The sequence below is a fragment of the Camelus bactrianus genome, chromosome 25, assembly GCF_048773025.1.
Source record: "Camelus bactrianus isolate YW-2024 breed Bactrian camel chromosome 25, ASM4877302v1, whole genome shotgun sequence".
In the NCBI taxonomy this organism is placed as follows: Eukaryota; Metazoa; Chordata; class Mammalia; order Artiodactyla; family Camelidae; genus Camelus; species Camelus bactrianus.
In genome coordinates, this window is record NC_133563.1 from 27628886 (window position 1) to 27649676 (window position 20791).

Consider the following 20791-nt stretch of genomic DNA (forward strand, 5'->3'; position numbering starts at 1 on the left):
ACTTTCAGTACATGTGTATCAGTGAATGCATATCTTTTCCCTTGTAAGCATAAAATGTCCCTGCTTCCGTTAGACTGGTAAGTATTCAAAACTCTGGTTGGAAATAAAGGTGGGCCTTGCTTGGTATGGTAAATGTATTTCTGAAGGAGTAAATTGAATTACTTTCAAGTGTTCTAAAAGAGATTCCTATTTAAAGGATCTATTTAGTAGATCTTTTCGTGAGGCAAAGAATGTGATTATGAAAGTAAGCATTGCTTATCTTTCTGCAGCCTCAGGCTCTTAGAGCTTGCAGAGCCTCTGCGGGGTGGGCGTACCTGCTTCTGGTTGAGGAGGTGTGGGAGTAGCAGTTCTTGCTGGACTTGGGAGAAGATTAACCCAGGTTTGATCATTAACCCTAGTAGTGTAATTTTTATAAAACTCATCAGACAGAATTTTGACCTCCTATGGTAGAGACCTAGTATTTCAGTCCTGGCCCTGATGAGGAAGCTCGGCCACTTACTCTCTTCCTTGGAAGAAATCTAGTGTTGGTGGGTAGTTCCTAGAATGGCCACATCCCAGAATGTCAGGACTGTGATAAACCTGTTCAACTTCCTCATGATGCGGCTAGGGAAACAGACCCAGGTGGTAAGTAACCTTGCCAAGTCCAAACGATCATTTATTGGTAAGCTGGACTGTAACACAGACCAAGGCCTTTTAGTCCAGTGCTCTGTGATCTGATTTTCTGTTCAGAAGTTAACAGCCCCAGGATTCAGATCCCTTAGAACATGTGCAGCATCCTAGTTGAGAACACACAGCTTGGAAACAGAAAGACCTGGATTTCAGTCCAAGCTCCCCTGTCTGACATCTCAGTGACTTTAGGCAATTTACACTCCTCTAAGAGCCTTAATTTACTTATCTGCAAAAGAGGGACAGTTATAGTACTACCTTATGGAGTAGTTACATCTCTTATAAGGCAGTGCTCGTGAGAAGCTTGCATGAGGGCCTGGCATGTAGCAGGAGCTCAGGAGCAGTGATGATGGTAACAGTGATGACAACGATGATAATTTTAATGATGATGTGTCTCTTTCCCTTGTTACTTCTTCCCACCCTTAGATAAAATGATGCAAGACCATTTTCTCTAATCTAAGAATTGGCCACTACTAAATATGGCCAGAATAACTAAAAAATGAACCCAAGTTAAAACAGTTAGCTAGAAAGAGGCGGTTCTAACTCTTGAATGGAAATAAATTGACTGCATTTAAACTTGTTAAATGTTAATGTGCTGCTAACAGCTTCCTTGCTAACAGAGCTGCTGTCTAGCTCCTCCATCAGAAAGACTACTGAAGAGAGACTTGTTTTTCTTCTCTTTCCCAGTTCTCTTCTCACCTCTGCTTTAAAAAATAAACAAATCTCCAGCCCCCAAAATTAATGAATAAAATCAAAGTAAAGCCTTACTTTAAATCCAGCTCCCAGCAAAGGTGAGAAGAACATTCTGTAGGTTCCAGAGTTAAGGATGCTTATTATCTGACTTTCTTCTTTTACTCTCTCTGCCAGCTTTGAACAGTGCTGGGAAATGTGAGACAGGGAGGAGGCTGAGTTTTGCAGCTTTCAGGCAAGCTGATTCCTATGGGCTTTCTGTTTCCTAAGAGAGCATATTCTTAAGATCAATTTCTTTTTCTTACATAAAATTCCTGTTTCTGCCTCTACACATTTTAAAAGAAGATTTACCCTCTTGGCTATTTCTCCATAAACTATCAGCTCACAACACAGGAAGGGAGGGCACTATCTTGGATCGTGAGATGAGATTTGAGCGTGACCACAGTCAATTCGAAGAGTGTCACAAAGTGCTGGGATGATCCGTGATGGCACTTGGGCTATGATAATAAATTTCTACCTGGGATCTGGAAAACACTGTGGAGCATTAACTGACTTATGTGCTACATGCCATTCAGTGTGACCTCAGATGAGAAAGACATCATCCAGGATAAGTGCCTGGTAGTCACATTGTCAATTGCTAACCTGGCTGAATTCAGTGGTACTTACTCCTCCAGCTTTGGCATCGCCCCTGCTTGGATCCTGGCATCTTCTTTTATTCTCTCATGTTGTCCTTAACCGTCCATAGCAACACTGCTGCTTGGATGGGTAACTGGTGTCACTGCTGTCATAGATGCTGCTGCCGATGCTTCTCGGTTGTGTTTTGATTCTTCTTTGTTCTGGCTGTACTAGTGCTCTCTGCTCAAGCTGCCCGTACTTCTCACCATTTACCAAGCAAGTTGTCTTTAATTCATCCACCAAGTTACTATCCCTTCCACTTTAAAGGACACCAGGGGAAACCTCTCTCAGGGACTCCACCAAACAAAGGCTGCATTTCAATCTAAGGGAAACAAACCATGGGGTGACCAATAATAAATTGGTTTTCTTTTTTGAGATTTGCAGAATGAAACAAACTGTTTGTTTTCCCTAGAAAGTTTTGAGAATACAAAGGATGTTTGGAGTAAAAGGTCTAGGGCTGGGGGTGGGCCGTCATTTTAAACCATGTGCAGCTGATGAGTGAATGGAACAATATTTTAAGCATAACGAGAACAGAGCAGACACATGTAGAAGGGCAGAGATAACATAAAAGAAGTGAGGGCAGAGCTGCCACTTGTATATTAGAGACAGAGAAATGGCCATCCTGCTCATGCACGTGTAGCCCCTGGTGTCCAGGAGTCAAGCTCTACACTTTCAAACTGTCTTTTTCCTCCCCGCCCCTCCCCCTACTGCCCTTCCCTCTTCTTCTCTTTCGTCCCTTTCTTTTCTTCTCCCTCCCTCCTTCCCCTCCTTCCTCTTACTTTTGAGTAGGTTAATTAGGTTTATCTTCCTTACGATTATAATAGCCCTTCCAAGCACACGTGTCATGTTTCCATGTGCCATCTCTTTGAATATGGCGGTTCCCTGCTACGTTTCTACCTGTTCTCCTTTATTACCTGGAAAACCCACATTCACCCTTGAAGAGTCTGTTCACATGTCAGTATTGCAAAGCTTTCTGCAGCAACCCCATGCTGGGCAACTCATTCCTTCCTCGTTTCTATTATAGCATTACTCTACACTTCAATTTTCTGCAAGGCCCAGGCCCTTTCACTTGCTCTTCATTGTAAATTAGTCCCCACTCCTGTTCTTGCATTTCTCCAGAGAAGAAATCTGACTGATGGACTATGGATTGGTTCGCATTGGTGAGATTTCACCCCTAGTCAGTGTGCCCTCCCCTCTCCTCAGTAAGCTTCCTTGTCTTAGCCTACTCAGTACCACCACGCCTAAGGCTGAAATTAGCATAGCCCAAAATGCACGCCACATGCAATGAATGAATGCTAGACCATGTGGGGAAGTAAGAGAAACATTCCTCAAAGGTACCATCTCCTTTACTCATCTTTCATTTGGGGGAAAAGTCTTTGTTATGTATTAAATAGAAATCAATACCAGCATTAAAGAGAAGTGTATGATAGATGGTATTTGCACAAAGAAAGCATTGCCATCCTGGCAGTGATAAAACTTCAATGAATATTGGCAAGAAAATCAAGCTCAGCAGTTGTTTGCATTTACTGCATCCTTGAAAGCAGTTGTAGTAGAACCATCTGCTTGACCGTTTTTCTTGGATCCCACCACAGCTAGGTGGTTATAGTGGTGGCCTCTCGAGACAGTACCTCAGTTGGTTAATGGGGTTGGGGAATGTATTGTAAGCCAAGCCAACCAAATTTTTTCTCTGAGAGTATTTTGACTTTTCAGGGGAGAAAGAGTTGTTCTTTCTGGGCAAAGTTATAAAAGGTGAGGTCTGAGAGTCTCCAGCCACCATCCCATATTTTACCTCTGCCAAAAAGATAAAGCTAGTTTGAGAAACTAAAGATGACTGTTCTGGGAGAGAGAAGCAGGAATGAGAAATGGAGGGTGACCCGCCTTCCAGTTACTCCTGAGAGCAGCTACCACTCAGCCCTTTATGCATTTAAGTGAAGTTTCCAATCTGTTGCCCTTTGTGTTTAAGGTAAACCTACCTAAAGTTGGGTTTCTGTCTTATCACCAAGTATTCTGATAAAGTAGATGTTAACTATGCTGGTGACCAGCAAGGACAGGCTGTGCCTGATCTCTTTTCCCAATATCTTTCATTTCTCACCAACTCAAGAACACATTTTAGAACACAGGATAATCGCTAAAATTGGTAACACACTGCTTTTTAACAATCCCACAACTGATCATGATAAGCCATTATGCTTTGGCAATAATGGTTTATTATTTTTTAAAATAGACAGTTCTAGTTCCATAGCAAAATTGAGCATAAGGTACAGAGATTTCCCGCATACCCCCATTCCCACTCATGCATGGCCTCCTCCATTATCAATACCCCCACCAGATGGTGCATTGTTATAACTGATGAACCTGCATGGACACATGGCTATCAGCCAAAGTCCACATCACATTAGGGTTCACTCTTGGTGCTGTACATTCTGTGGGTTTGGACACACATATAACGACATGCATTGTGGCACGAATGGTTTAGACCCTGCCACTAACTACACACAATAACCTGAGCCAAGTCACTTCTCTTACCTGGACTGGACCCTTGTTTCCTCTGTGAGATGAAGTGTGTGGATTAGACGCCACCTCTCTCACGGACAAGCTTCCATGGTGTTAAATGAGAGTATTTAAGGGCTAGTAACAGAGGTTCACGATCTAAGCTAGGGATGACCAGTGGTCAGGCCTGACACTCTCCAGGGCTGGAGGTGTGGAGGAGGCACAAAAAGGAATTTGGAATATTTGCTTTTTCAAGCTTTGCAAGCCTTCCTTCCAGACCTCACCCATTTTATACTGGATCCTGAGAGAGAAGTTTGAAATATACACAACAATTTTAGGCTAAAAGTGTGCTCCTGGAGCAGGGACTGAGGTGGAGGAAAAGGCTGTGGAAGTAATAAAACCCAGAGAAAACAGCCTTTCTCAGCCCAAGCCCACGCGGCTGTGGCCTCCTGCTGTATCACGTTGCTTTGGCTCTTTCCATCCCAGTTTATCCTTCGTTATCCTTCGTACAGTTACCAGGGTGATGTTGCTAAACACAAATCCTATTGCAACATTTCTGCTTAAAATTCTTCTTGCTTTTGCCTTCAGGAAAAGCCCAAACCTCTTAACAGGGCAGACAAAGCTTCGAGGCCCCATCACCGTTCTTGCTGCTCGCCTCGCCCGCCCCCTCCTCATGCCTTGTGTTTGCAGGACATACTGAACAGCCTCCTGCTCGTGAACAGGCTAGGCTGTTCCTCACCTCTGTGCCTTTGAACATGCTGTTTTCTTTGCCTGAGCCACTCCTCTTCCCTCCCATTCTCCTCTCCCCTTCCTGCCTAGCAGACTCCTATCCACCTTTCATCGCAGCTGAAGTAGCACCTTCCCTGTGGAACAATCCCTCACCCTCTCCTCTCTCAGGCGATTAGTCTCTGCCTCCGTTTTCACACTTCCCCTGGTTTATTGTTTTTATTTATTTGTGTCTCTGCCTCCTTGCAAGCCTGTAAACCACTTGAGAGCCTGGTTCATAGTAGGTAGTCAAACATGCTCATTGATAAACGTTTCTGAGCTACAGGGCGAACCTAATTGTCTTCTGATTTGTCTAAAAAGAAGCAGGTTAAAAAAATAACAAACATATTGGATCCCTAAGGAAATCTCATAAAGGAGCATCAGTGAATGTCAAGAATTTGGCTTTGGGTTCATGGACAAGGCCCAGGATGTATATTTTTGTTTTTTTGTTTTCTGGTTTTTTCCAACTCCTGGGGCCAATGACTTATTGAAGCTGAGCTATTTGACTGAATTAGTAATGACTGCACATCATCTGGTGAAAATCAAAGGGCTGAAAATAACCTCTGTTGGGAGTGTTAGAAGCACTCCTTCTTACAAGTAGGATTTATGAAAATCTTAAAGGACTGTGGGAGAGGCACGCTCATCGTGTGAGTGATACTCAGGTAACATTTTCAGAAGATGATGGCACTTCTATCAATCACTCTGACACCGAGTTTAATGGCCTCCACCCTCTTCTTGCTACCTTCCTGTCTGATGTGTAGATAAAATACAGGATGGAGAAGAAGAATAAGATGTTTCCATGGTTCTGAAAAGAGGAACGTGTCTCTTACATAAAAATGTCAAGTCATTTGATTGTATCTTTCTCCTGACGCCCAGGGCCAGGCTGGTCTCTGATTGTGCTCTCACAGTGCTGTGTACCTTTTCTTCCTAACTGTGTGTCCAGTTTGCGATGGACACTTATCAGTGCAGACATTTGCTTATTGCTTTTCTTTTCTGGTAGACAGTTCGCTCCATGTGGACCAGGGCCACACTCCTAGTACATAGCCTGAGTCTGCCACGTGGTCAGCATGCCTTGCTGAATAAAGCAATAGATAAAAGACCCTGCCCGAGGAGAAGGTTTTAGTCTTCTCTATAGCATGTGTGTGTGTATGTGTATGTCAAAGAGTGTGTATGTACAAGGGGTGGGAGGTGGGGACATGGGAGGCGGAGTAAATGTAAGGGATGTAAGAGGCTGTATCTGTTCCGTTCTGGACCTTAAATTTAAGTCAGCAAGTTTCTTCACCCCAACCCAGCCAGTTTACAAAAGCAAGCTTCAAATGTTCACTAATATTCTTGGCAAATGTTCTTCAAACTGCACTTTTTGCATGAAGAATACCTCATGCTTTAGTTATGTAATTTATGTTCTGAAAACAATAGATTTTGTAAATGGTTTTCCAGGAAGAATGTATAGAATCATTTGGAATATCCTTTTTAAAAACCATTCAACTACAGATCTCTTCCCTGTTCCCCTGGAGACATAAAACAAGTTCGTGGCAAGGTATGCCCTCTCCTCTACTCGTTGAGAATCACTATTCCAGGTAATTGCTGAAGGCACGCTCCCGACTCCTCGAAGGCTGGGAAACATGCTGCCTTTGCTCCCCATTTCATCCTCGGTATTTAGAACAATGCCTGACACATGGCAGATGTTTGGTAAATATTTGCTGGGTGAATAACTGAATCTCCCGCTTAGCATCTATATCTGTACCTACTTTGGTTTGGTTTGAATCCTTGGCTCTGTACCTTAACACCCCTCCCTGTCTCTCTGGGACTTGACTCTCCTCTTGGTTTCTTTCTTGTTAGTTTATACCTTGGTTCTCTCGCCTGTGGTTTAATCCATCTGTCTGTGCGGTCTTGGGTGTCTTCCATCTCGGGAGAGCACTCCCTGCCTCAGCTCCCTAATTTCCTGGAACTAGTATCTGCTCCTGCATTTTGGCTCTTGTCTAAATCTCATTGTCCCCTGCCTGTCCCCTGCCTTTCCCCTCGAGGTTCGAGATCTGGAAAATATTCATGCTGCTGGAGCTGAACACTGCACACGAGTCAAAACCACTCCCCACCCCACCCAGAGGGTGACATTTGTTTACTCAGCAACTACCTTTACTGGCATTTGCAGTCAGGCCATTAGCTGTTGAAAGGACACTGGATAAGAAGACCCAGGATTTGAATCCTAGACTAAAGTCTTCTCCTTGGGCAGTGTATTGTCAGAATTCTCCAGAGAAACGGAACCAATAGGATGTATAGATAATACAGAAAGATATTTCTCTTACGAACTTGGCTCATGCAGTTGCGGAGGCTGGGAAGTCCAAAATCTGCAAAGTAGGCCATCAGGCTGGAAACTAGGGAGGAGCTAATGCCTTTCAAGTCCAAAGGCTGTCTGCTGCAGAATTCTCTCTTGCTTGAGAGGTCAGCCTGTGGTTTGATCAGACCTTCAGCTAATTGGATGAGACCCACCCACGTTGAGAAAGCAGAAGTCAGTCTGCTTTCTCAAAGTCTACAGATTTAAATGTTAATCTCATCCAAAAGCACTTCACAGAAACATCCAGGATAATATTTGGCCACATATGTGGGCACCATGGCTCAGCCAAGCTGACACATAACATTAACCATCGCAGACAGTCCCCAAGTAATCTGGGGTCTCAATTCTTTCACTGAAAAATAAGAAAGTGATGAGATTTGATGTTTTCCAACTAAAATAATGAATTCTCTGTTCAGGAACAAGACTAACCAGACATATTCCAGGATTTAGGGACAAAGGATATTCAAACACTTCTACCTCTTTTGATGTGTGATATCTAACACACTACCTGGTGTCTGGCCAGGAATCACTAATGATTCAAGGAGGGGCCAGAAAGCCTGGCTTTGAAAGGAGCCCACTCACACTTTTTGCTAAAAGTCAGTGGGTGTCATCTTTGTATATCAAATGATAAAAAAAATCCTGATTGTAATTTTAAACACATTGCAATGTTTGCATTGCTATTACTATTCCCTGCCTTTTATTTTGTTCATTAATTTTCACATGATTTAATTGGCCTCTTGGGCTTTGAAATCAGTTTGGTGTTCTGTACCCTGGCCTCTTCAAGAAATAGTTTTCCTGGAGTAGTTGACTACCGATCACCCCCTTGGGGCCAGCCACCTTCAAAGTGAGGACACTTTCTTTTTTCCTCAGCACTTTGCATTTTCATAGGAAATCCAGTGTGTGACAAATTGCCGAAGCTGTGTGGCTTCTATTAAAATATGGACCTTGTGACTCTCCCAGAAAAGAAAAATGATCCCTGATAAATAAGGGAGTGTTTTGTCCAGAACTCAGAAGAGGCTCGAAGGGAAAGTTAAAGCGTAAACATCAGTGGTCTATTGGATATTTGCACAGCCCTTCGTAGTGAATGGATGACACTGGGCGGTTTGCAGAGTCAGATACCGGAGGGCTAGGCAGGGAGCATAAACAGCTGGCTGAGCGGAGGTCTTCGGCACACTGTAAAAGCAGCCACTAAGCTAAACCAAATTCCCTTGTCGCCAGGTGGGAGTGGGAGCCCAGTGCTGCTGGAGTTTTCAATCAAAGCCTGAAATCTGGGATTCTATGTAAAGTGTAATTTTTAAGGCCTGGCAGTTCATTCAAACAGAACGTGGCAATCCCGAGAGAACCCACACATCATGTCTGTGCACCAGGTCCCAGCCTGCCAGTGGCCAGCTTGTGGTCTCCCTCTGTCTTACACTTTACAAAATTGAGATAACATGCTAGTCTGTGATAAGGAAACACTCCAAAGAAGTTTGTTCCTTTTCAACACATAAACAGGATGCTAATCCATCTGTGTTGGTAGGGAGGGAAGACAAGATTTATCCTGAAGCTGATGAGGCTGAAGCTCCAGGACCCCTCCATTGCCCTGGGAGAGCCTTGGCAATGAGATTCTGTGATTATATGTTTGTGCAGAATTTGCAAAAGTAAGATATTCTAGCTGAAATGCTTTAGGACAATGGTCTGCATCCATTCTGAGTTTTCTCTTTTTCACTTCTCCCCCGGCATCTGGTGGTGGTATATTGACTGGGGCATGTTTTAGAAATCCAGCTAGCAAGATCCGACTATCAAGGCTTCTCAGTCTTGGCACCCTTGATATTTTGGGCTGGGTAATTCTTTGCTAGCGGGGCTGTCCTGAACACTGAAGGGTGTTTGCAGCATCCCTGGTCTCTACCCACTGGATGCCGGTAGCAACTCACAAACACCTGCCCTACTCACCCCCACAGTTGTGACAAAGTCCCCTGGGGAAGGAAGGTTGAACCTTCATTGTTGAGAACCACTGAACTAACAGGACGTTGATCTGTGGATACATCTAGCTGGGGTTGGTATATAGTCATGTGGCCCAAGGTCACTTTTGTGTCAAGGTTTACAATACTGCTAACAGTTTTGTTGTGTGCATGGCTTCCACAGGTACTCAGACTGCCCTTAGTGCCAACTCATACAGCCTCATGACACAGAGGTGCAGGACCAGGATGACAAATCCCAGCATGGAAGTACATGGGACATAGGATGGAGTAGAAAGTAAAACCGGAAATAATGGAGTTAGAGGCCAGTCTGTAGAAATTTCTTCCAAATCTTACAACTCATGTGTGAAAGAAACAATGGAGATTTCCCAATTACAACAGCAAATCCTAAAAATATATGAGACATATGGTGACATTGGTGTATTATGAGTTTGAAAGAAAATTATCTAACCTATCAATAATACAAATAAATTCCAAACAACCATACTAGAGGAAAGACTACATTATCTTTCTTTTTCACAATATCGATAGTGGTACAAAATTGTCTTATATAGAGGGGATCAAAGAGTCTACAGAATAAAATACAGCTAAAAATTTAGAAAAAAGTATTATAGATGAGGGTCAGGTAGTTATAACAATATTATTTTTATGAGTTTCGTGTTTGTAGTATTTGTCAGCTTTTAAAATTTTTATTTTGTTGTGATTTATTGTCTCATTCAAAATAGTTATTTTGTACCTAGTTTTATATTCATAATTTTGCATTTTTTTTTTGGTGAATAAGGCACATCTCCCCTTAAATTACATAAATTTCAGGCCCCTTAAAACCTGGATTTGCACCTGGATTTTACATATCAAAGTGAGTTGAAAGATAGAAATCACTGGAGTATATATGAAAGAGAGAGAGCTGTTGGTGTGCCAGGAGTCCCTCCCCATCCCCTGCCAACCCCATTCCTCCCAGTCACCAAGGTGAGGGAAAAGGATGTTCTGCTTTTTACATCAGATGAAAAGAGGACCACTCAGAAAGCTTGATGTTTACTCCTGCAGCTGATAGAACAGCAGGACTGTTATCTGACCCTTAGCTGGAACCTAAAAGAGAGAGTCAGACATCTAGCTGTTCAGACAACCGTAGCCAAGGAGAAGTGACTGCATTGAGCCATCTATACTCGCAGAATTTATTAGGGATAAAAATGTCCCAGTGTTTCCCACGAGCCAGGGAGACACCACATGCAGCTCTCTTAAATTCTGCCTGGAAGGACTATGTAGCGGCATGGCGTAGCTCCTAGAGAGTTCATGTGTGGCATGGTCTACTGGAGAACCAGGGGCTGAGGAGGCACCTCTGGCCAAGGAAAATGTGTCATTGCATCACAGGAAACCCAGCTGAATCTTCCCAGGGGTGGCCTCAGAAGACCCCAAAGGAATGCCAACAAGATAGTGGCAACCTTTGAACACCAGCCGGTGCCAGATGTGTGAGGCAAAGTTAAAATGGTACCAGTTAAGTAAGAACTGTCCTGTTCCCCTTACCTCTCTGCCCACTTCCCAGTGCTCCATGCTCAGTGTCAGGTAGATAGTTGGGAAGGAGTTAAGGGAAGAAATAAAGAGGACACACTGTTTTTTACTAGCCTTCGGAGTTAATAAAGCGAGCCTGACTGCTATCCTTTGAGAGGCCTGTTTATAAGGCTGGTCCTTTAAGTGTCTTGGCTGGTGTCTGGAAACGTGGATTTTAGGAGGGTTTCCATGCCTCCAACTTACTAGAGTAGCTCACTGGGCCTCATCTGTTTATGCAAACAATATGCTTTATGCTGAACTCTTGCTTTCATTCTGGGAGTCCTGAATTTTCTACATGCTAGGCAAGGGTGCCTATGAGATCAGCCCCCAATAAAACTGGACGTTGTGTCTCTGATGAGCTTCCTTGGTTGGCAACCTTTCACATGTGTCATCACGACTCATTGCTAGGGGAATTAATTTCGTGCTGTGTGACTCCACTAGGAGAGGACTGTGGAAGCTTGCGTCTCATTTCCTCCAGATTTTGCTCCACGTGCTTTTCCCCTTTGCTGATTTTGCTGTGTATCCTTTTGGCATAATAAATCACAGCCATGAATATGACTATATGCTGGTCTTGTGATTGTGCCTAGGAAATCATTGAACCAGAGGAGGTCTTGGGGACCTCCTGACACAAGGTCCTGGGTATGAAGATAGAGGGAAATTTTACTTTTGAATGAGGCTCAAAACTCTGATTATTAGATAGACTAGACACTTTGAGTGATTGAATTGACACTATATTTTTGGCTTAAAGTGAACAGAAATGTCATGAGATCAAGTTTTCATGCTGATAGAAAAGCCAATTCTATGTAATAAGACTAATGAAATAGTAGAAAACAGAAATAAAATGACATTCTGGTTAGTTCCTATAAGACAGATTTGTTCCATATGTTAATGCTGTATATATTGTTCCACTGAATTTTCCTAGTGACCAGTAGAGACAGAAGAGGTTTTACAAACAAGGTAACCAGTGTAGTTAAGAGGTGAAAAGGCATCCCAAGCTCGCATGGCAATGAGTATATGAACCAGATATTGCACTTAGGTTCTCTGCCTCCAAGATGTGAGCTTTTTGCACTTTGCCACATTGACTTTGGTGCTTAATGTAGAGTGATGGGATCAACCAAAAATCTATAGTTCTCTCCTCTAAAAATAAAAATGACTTTACTGCCCTATGGACCTTCTCTGTTTATATTCATTAAACGTGTCCTTTTAGATAAATACCCAGTCTAGCGGCTGAGTTTAACTGGCTTATCTGCCCTATTTGAACTGATGACCTTGGAGCAAACCAGCCCATAAGAGGACAGAGCCTGCACCCTTCCTGGGTCTCAGACCCAGAAAAGCCACGGGTGCTGGCCTGTGTGTTCGTATTTATACACACAGTGGGGGATAATTCTGTTCCACCTGAGTGACATACTGAATGTCTCACATCTGCTGTAATGCTGATCAACAGACATGAAATCCAGTCTTTCCTTAAATGACATCTGTTATGGCCTTAGCTAGATGAATCCAGCAAGAGCAAAATCCAAACCAAACTTTCTCAAACTCCTACCTGTCCAACAACTGAGCACTCAATTTGCCAGACGCTATGCTAGATATGAGGCGGGCAGTGATGAATACTGCGTAGCTGCTGGCCTGAGGAAGTTCAGAGTCTAGTGGGGAAGACAGACAAAGAGAATCAAACTGAATTACAGCGGGATGTACTATAGTAGAGTCAGGTGGACAGGCAGGCTGTTTAGATAGACTGCTTACTTTGAATCATATCCTGTCTCTTCTGTTTTCTAGCTTTGTGACCTGGGGCAAGTTGCTTACCCTTTCTGTGCTTTAGGTTTATCATCTATAAATATTCAAACAGCACCGACTATGTGTGAAGCTCTTCAAGTATATGTGAGTCAACTGTATGTGAGGCTATGGATCATAACTGTGGTGGGACCAAGTCTTTGCTTTTAGGAAGTTTCCCTTCTACTGGGGAGATGCACAAGCACTTAGACAGCCATTGTAATCGAGAATAAGTGCTCCCATGGGGGAATTCAGGGCAGGGTGGGAGCTGTCTCGACTCAACTGCAAAGGCTGCTCTTTGTTCGCTAGTTGTTCTTTCCAGTTACAGGCCTCATGTGGAAAGAGGGACCAGGCATCCTGAATCACATTCAAAGGAGAGTCAGCAGGAGCGTGAAGTGGTGCAGAGCTAGGTGACGTGAAGAGCAGAGGAAGAATTAAGGAGATTTGTTGAACCTGAGACAGATGAGATTCTGGACACGCGAGGGCAGATGTTCATTATCCGAAAGTCTGTCACCTGAAGGTTCCTTGGTTTGGGTCCCACTTCCACTCCTCCCATGCAGCAGTTTCTGGGAGACTGATCTTACTGTGACCCTCCCCCCAGGCTTTGTGCACATCCCACTCCCTTGCCTCTCTGGCCTTCCTGGTGTCCTCTCTGCACTTAACCCTGGCCATACGGGCATCCTGTTGTTCCTTAAGTACTCCAGGACCATTTCTTCCTTAAGGTCTTTGTGTTTGCTGTTACTGCCCTATCTCCATTACCTGCTGACTGACTTACCTCTTTTGGAACTTGCTCAGCACCATAGGTCTTAGTGTTGCCCTCCTTTGTTTTCTCTCTGTAGATCACATCTCTTCCAGCCTAGACTAGATATTTCCCATACCTCTCTTTATTATCTATATTCCCCAGCTTGAATATAGTTCCATGAGGGGAAAGACATTTGTGTAATTTAATGCTAGTCCTAGAGCCCGTGACAGTACCTGACAGTAAGAGACCCTCAGTTCATATTTGTTAGTTGAAAGTACATGAGGATGGATGCTGTAACAGCCAGAGCTTTTGAAAGGTTGAATTGGAAGCCTTGGGCTAAAATGAGAACACTGTCATTGGAGGGGCTCGAGCTTAGGCTGGACAAATCTTGGCAGTGATATTGTAGAGGGTATTGAGAATTGGGTGGTAATTAAATGTGTTTTGTTCTTTTGAAGCACTAACAGTGTCTAGTTTCTAATTAGATGGAGGGTAACTAGCATCATATTTTAAAAGAGCAAGTCTCTTCCTATCTGGATCTCAGATTGTGCTGCTAACAGAAAGGTACTTAATTGCTTTATTGGTTGGATTTAAAAATAATTAGCAATGATTAAATATTTATAATGTATTTTAATGCATGTTAATTATTAAGTTATGTTTAATGATTAAATAATTTTACTAATCAAATACTTTTTAATAATTAAAAAATTAAACCACACTGGCTTACTTCAGATAAATCATACCATCCTAAACCCAGTCTTTAGGGTTATGTGATCCTAACATAGATACAAATTACTGGCAAAATAATAACAAATATGTCAATCTGGAGTGTATGTTCTGTATAATCATTCTTTAACATACTTGATTTTCTTAATGGACAAGCCATACTCATTTTTAAAAGTATATCACATGGCAGGAAGATAGGTCATTTAATCATGTATTTTTTCTTAGTTTCAGGACTCTTAAATTAAGTCTCATTTTCCTATGCTTGTTATGGCCTCAAATCCCTGACCCCTTCTTTTACACCCTTCCAGAGATGCTGAGTCTTAAGCATTTTGAGTTACCTCCAATTTAAAACCTTCAGCATGTCCATACGACCACATGATGACAAAGTCTATTGTTAGTTTCTTAGGGCTTGGCTCACATACCGTGTTACCAGTAGCCACCTCACTCCCGTCTCTCACCTGTGAATCTGCGGAAGACTTCTTGTGTGCAAAAACAAAAATCTACAGAATTGTAATGTTTTAGGTCTTGAGATATTCAAGAATTTTACGTTATGTGTAATTTATTGTTGGGGGTGGTGTGTGTACATATGAGCACGAGACACGAGTGCCAGAATGTTTTAATCTCTTTCTAATTAGTTTAACGTTTGAAACACCTTAATTGTCAATACAAACTCTAAGTTAGTTAGCCTTTGAAAGGCTAATCAGAAGCCCACGGATTAGCAGTTCTGTTAGGAGGATTCAGCTTTATCAGTGATCAACACCAGAGTTTGCTAATTAGTACAACGGGTGTTAGACCTGATTTTTAAATTGGTGAAATGGCTGGGTGCAAGATACATAGATTGGCCAGATGGGTTATGAGGCCTTCACCCTTGCTATTAAAATGAGCTTGCTATTAAAATCTATTGGTAAAATTACTCCACTTCAGGATAAAGCCATGGCCCTGGGATTCCATCCAGGTCTGTGTGTATCTCCTGATGCAGGATTCCGTCACTTCCTCCCTGCTGGAGGCTTAGCTGAATTCTGCTGCTAGACTATTGTGAACCTGCCTCAAGAAAGCCTTTCATCAGATACACATGTCAGACTATAGGAAAGATCAGAGAGCAGAGGTATTATCAAGCTTGCACAATTTGTTAAATTAATGTTTTGTTACTGCTTTGCTAGTAAACATCTGAATACCTGACCAAATTTGCTCAGACTGGCTTTTGTAGAATCACACTCATGTGCCTGACACACAGTGAGGCCAAACAAACTGAATGTCAGAGTTTGGAATGCAGAAAAGTTATTACAAGGGCCATGCAACAGGAATGAGGCGGGCCATGCAACAGGAATGAGGCAGCCCATGCTCAAAAGTCCCCACCTCCCCAGTGGGTTTCAGGGAAGTATTTTTAAAGGCAAGGTGAGGGAGGGGAGTTGCAGGGTGTGTGATCAGCTCATGCACAACTCTCTGATTGGTAGATAGTGAGGTGATAGGGTGGTATCATTCAGGTTAACATTATCAATCCTCAGGCTCCAGCAGGTCTGGGAGCTACATACCCATGGTCATCAAATAGTTACTGTTTTCCATTTGGTGGGGGGTTTGAGCATCAGGAAATATGCATTAAATACTGTTATCTAGGTACTTTAGGGAGGAACTAAAGATTCTATAACTGCCATATGGCTGCTTTGCTGTTTAAATTGTTACCACTTTCCAGCTGCTACTCTTCTCACTACATGTTCATACTTTTTCAATCATTAATTCTTGATCCAGACTTTTGTGATTCAGGAAAGGCCTAGGAGACTCCAGCTTTTCTACAAATAAGCTTTTCTACAAAGGCAGAGGACATAGGGGGCGGGGTCTGTCACGGGAAGGCCCCATAGGGTCCTGCTTAGTTACAGGAACGTTCCAGTTGGTAGAAAGGAGACCCATCACACTCATCAAACTCCAACCATGAAAGCTATGCACATCTAACCAAAAAACCTGTTAATTATCAACAAGCACATTGGCTAATGCCAATGAAGGTATGTCCTTCTTGATCACTGAGAATTTCAAGAAGTTAAAAATCCTAAAAGAGTAAGTGTATAATAAAAATCACAAATATTTTCCAAGAAATAAGTAACACAACACATCATATGATTTATAGTATATCAAATGAGCTATACATTTTCTAAAATCAACTAATAGCTTATATCCAAGTAGAAATTATCATACAAATGAATTATGTCTCCAAAAGTATAATTATGAGTGGGTTATTTGAAGTGTATCTTCAATACTTATATAAATATTATTGTGAATGATGGTTAAGTATCCTATTTAGGCCATAAACCTGCCTAAACATAACATAACAGAAATACTAGTTTCAAAACAAGCAGCCTTTAGAAGTCAGTAAATTATTCTAGCCACCAAGTAATCCACACATATGTAGGTCTTGATGAAGAAACAGTGTTTTGTTTATTTCAACACTTGAATTCAGTTATGTGAATAATGAACTTGAAAAAAATGGGGAGGGTGGGATTTCTGAAGGGGAGTCCTAGGCATATTTACGGTTTTCAGATATTGGAGACAGTTAAAAATTATACTTCTTTCACTCTACACCTTAGAGATTTTTCTCTCTATTAATAGACCTACTAGACCCATTCTTACAGAAACCCCAGGAAGTTAGGATTGCGTGGATGTTCAGAGAAGTTATAACATCAGAAGGGAAATAGAGGTTCTTGAAATTGAATACATTACAGAGAGAGAAGATAAAACTAGCTAAGGAGTATGTGTATAGTTTGGAATTTTAAAAAAATGACCTAGGATATTAACTTAGCTGTGACCAGAGGAGAAAGGTGAAGAGGGAAAAGGGAACAGTATGGTGGGGTCGATTTATCTTGGAGGAGAAAGGAGAGAGGAGGTTGTGGCAGAAGAAAATCTTGCGAGGGAATAGATTTCCATATTCATCGCTAGGGCATGGTTAGCTAAAAACAAGTCTGCTTTATAGCAGTGGCATCTGGGTCATTGATCCGTGGAGTGGCTGTGCATTCAGTGGTCCTGTCTCCTTGAATCTCCGTTTCTGTTGCTTGGGTTTGTAAGTCAGAGACTCAGTATATCTTACAGCATAACTTATTCTCTGCTTTCAGAACATCCAGTTTAAATCTGAGGTCTTAACTTTTAGGCTCACTACTCATTTAAAATAGGTTCTACTTGTGACATAATTCATGGTTAAATACAGTCAAATTTCAGTTATGTTCCTGAGACAGCCAGTAAGCAATGCAAAACAAAACAAAGCAACAAAACTCTGTTATCACACAACTAATTTATGAACTCACGTTAGTCCTTGTTTCCAAAAATAATGTCTTAAGATGGAAAGAAGGAAGTAACAGCGACTAGAATAATTAAGCACCTACTAGGTGACTGTCACTGTACTAGGGATGGTGTAAATGCTGACTCCTTCATCTGAAATTCTCTAAAGAGGATATTATTTTGCTCTGGTTTAAAAACAATACATCACGTGAAAAATGAACAATGCCACAAATGGGTGAATGGCAGTTCTTGAATCCAAAAGTCAGGCTTTGGGCCATTATGCCACACTGCTCCTCACTGCATTCCGTTCTTAACGTAATCACCTGACAGGCATAACATCCAAAGGAGGAAAAGATCTGTCAAACGTAACCTCTGAAGACACAAAAATCAGTCACTTTTTAAATTTGGCAAGTTGAATAGCGAGCGGGGTGGCAGTCATTGACTGTTCTTTGTCCTTGTTGCCAAATACCACAGCCAGACTGAAGCTCCATTGTAAATGACCCCAGTGTCCAATTGAAACAGAGGATGACCCTGTCATAAACGAGGCAGGGAGTAGGTTCTGTGCCTGTGACCAGCGGTGCCAATGGTTGCTGATGTCGAAGGCTCTATAAAACCCATAGAATGTCCTGCCAACCCCAGTGCTCACATGCTAATGGGACTCATTAACACACCAAAAGTTCTGGGCTTTTTTTCCTCTTTTTCTGAAAGAGAGTGCTAAATATCAAAATAAATGGCCAAATGCATTTTGTATTTGTATCTGTCTAGTTTTTGCTTGAGTACAGATGAAATCTTTCCACACATACTGATGGAAACCAGTTTTGATTTTCTGTTTATCTCTGGGTTTGCTTCCTGGAAGAAAAAAAAGGCAGGTTCATTTTCTGTCATCAAGGTTAGTGATTACAGGAAATCAAATCCAAAAGTTAATAGTAGCAATTCATTGCTACAAGTATGTATTGAATGGTGCTTATTCTTTCAACAAAGATGTATTAAGTACCTATTCTGTGCAAATCCATCTGAGGATACAAATGTGAATAAGACACAGACTGTGCCTTCAGGAATTCCAGACTTTAGAAAAGGAGATGAAAAAATTCACACAGATAGCTCTAATAGTGGGTAGAAATGAAATCTGCATCATAAAAGGAGTACAAATAAATGCTAATGTCTGTGATGTACTTGGAGTTTAAAAAGCAGTGTATGGGCTTTGGGGTGTAAAATATCTGGGTTAGACTCCTGCCCTGGCCATTTATTATGGCATTGGGTACATAATTACGCTGACTCTCAATTACCTATTTGTAGAATGGTCCAGCAGAAGCTATCTCATTGTCTAAGGGTTAAAGAGCATGAGGTATGTAAATTGCTTATGCAGAACCAGGCAGACATTGGTATTATAAAAGATAAAGAGGTTATTTCAAGCCAAGATCATTAGGAAGAGTTTTATGAGAGAAGACTTATCCGAGTCTTAGAAGCTGGATGGAAGGAATGATATCAAAAGAGCTGAGTTGGAAGGGCAGGCATATGGCACATTCAGAGAACAAAATGTCACTCAGTTTAGCAGGTGTAATAGTATGTGTGTGGCGAATTGGAAATAGTGAGTGCTAATGCTGAAGAGATGGGCTGGATTGTAAGTGGGAGTTAATTTGGATGTGGGACTAAAGGGCTTTAGACTAGGGAGTTGGGAAATTACAAGCCACAGGTCAGATTTAGTCTGTCACCTGTTTTAGTACAGCCCATGACCTAAGAATGGTTTTTACCATTTTAAATGGTTGGGGAAAAAATTCAAAGAAGAATATTATGAACATTATATAAACTTCAATTTTCAGCATTTGTAAATAAATTTTTTAAAAAGCAGAATTAAGCTTACTTATTCACGCATCGTCTAAGACTGCTCCTGCACTGCAGTGGCAGAGGGCACATTTGAATAGTTGTAGCAGAGACCATCTGGCCCCAAAAGTTCAGAATATTTAGTATCTGACCCTTTATGGACAAAATTTGCCAACTTCTGGTGGAGCATGTCTTCTGTAGGCAGTGGGGATTCAAGGAGGGTTTTTGAGTTAGGGAGGTAATGAGCAGAGAGAGGTTTACAAAATTAATTTTGCAGTGGAATTTGAGTGAGGAAGGATAAGAGGCCATGACAATTCAGATGAAGGTGATAAGAGCTGGCCAGGAGTGGGGCAGGAGGAATAAAAAGGAAGGGGAATGTTAGGAAAACATTAAAGGCAGCTGTAAGCCCAGTCACTCCTTATTTCTGAATGTCTCATTTTGGCATTTTAATTCAATTAAAAAAGCCAATATTAAGATCTTTCACTCACCAAAAAAATGACTGAGCATCTCCTTGGAGGAGGGCAGCAGGAAGGAACTCTGCTTACCTAGGAGTGGAGAGGACCCTGGTGAGTTTACTGGCCCAGCTAGCAGTACCAGGTATTTGGCAATGGTGCCAAGCAGGGGGAGAGATTGGGAGATGGTCCAAAGTTGAATTACCTGGTTTATTTCCCTCTGCATAGCAAATGAACTAGTCTTCTAAGCAGACTTGCTGTCCTGGGCTGCAACTATCTAGCTTTTCTCCTCACGGGCCAAAAACGCTTTGTGAAAAAAGGATATTTATTTCCACGGAACTGGTATAATCCTAGATGAGGAGGGAATATTTCTGAATCTAGGTCTCAGCTAAAAAGAGGCCAGCACCTAGTCGGCTCATCTCTGTCCCAGTGTTAAATATTTCAGAGACACCAGACACTGGGGCGGCATTATTTACAGACCATTATCAGTAGCAGCCAGAAGAAATTAGAGAAGGCTTATCAGGCAGAGGTGTTTTATTTACGACAATCATTAAAAAAAATTGTAATTGCCTAAAGGCTTTCTGTACCTTTTGCAGTTTTTAGATACAACAGTGTTGCTTTACCATGAATAAATACCAATAATAATAAGATGGGCTAAATGGCACATGAATATTTACTATTGTGCTGATACTGTTATTATATATTTATAACACAGTTGACTCTCATCCAAAGCAAATTGCCTCTGTTGGCATAGCATTCACATGCCTTGGATATTCCGTGACTTTCTGGATTTCACATGTTGTTTTCAGTTGTCTTAATAAGTTCACTGTTCTTTAGACCAAATGACCTGTCTGTTTTGTTGGGTAAACATGGTTATCATGCATCTCTGGGGGTGTAGTTG

General features: G+C 41.9%; 1 long non-coding RNA gene across 1 annotated transcript in view; it reads left to right on the forward strand.

The window, feature by feature from the left end:
- The first annotated feature begins 487 nt into the window (after positions 1–487).
- The window catches only part of LOC123613548 (uncharacterized), a 99021-nt gene continuing 78717 nt past the window's right edge, over positions 488–20791 (forward strand). Inside the window, exon 1 of the long non-coding RNA XR_012502274.1 lies at positions 488–624. This is a non-coding gene — a long non-coding RNA (uncharacterized LOC123613548). The remainder of the gene's footprint in view (positions 625–20791) is intronic.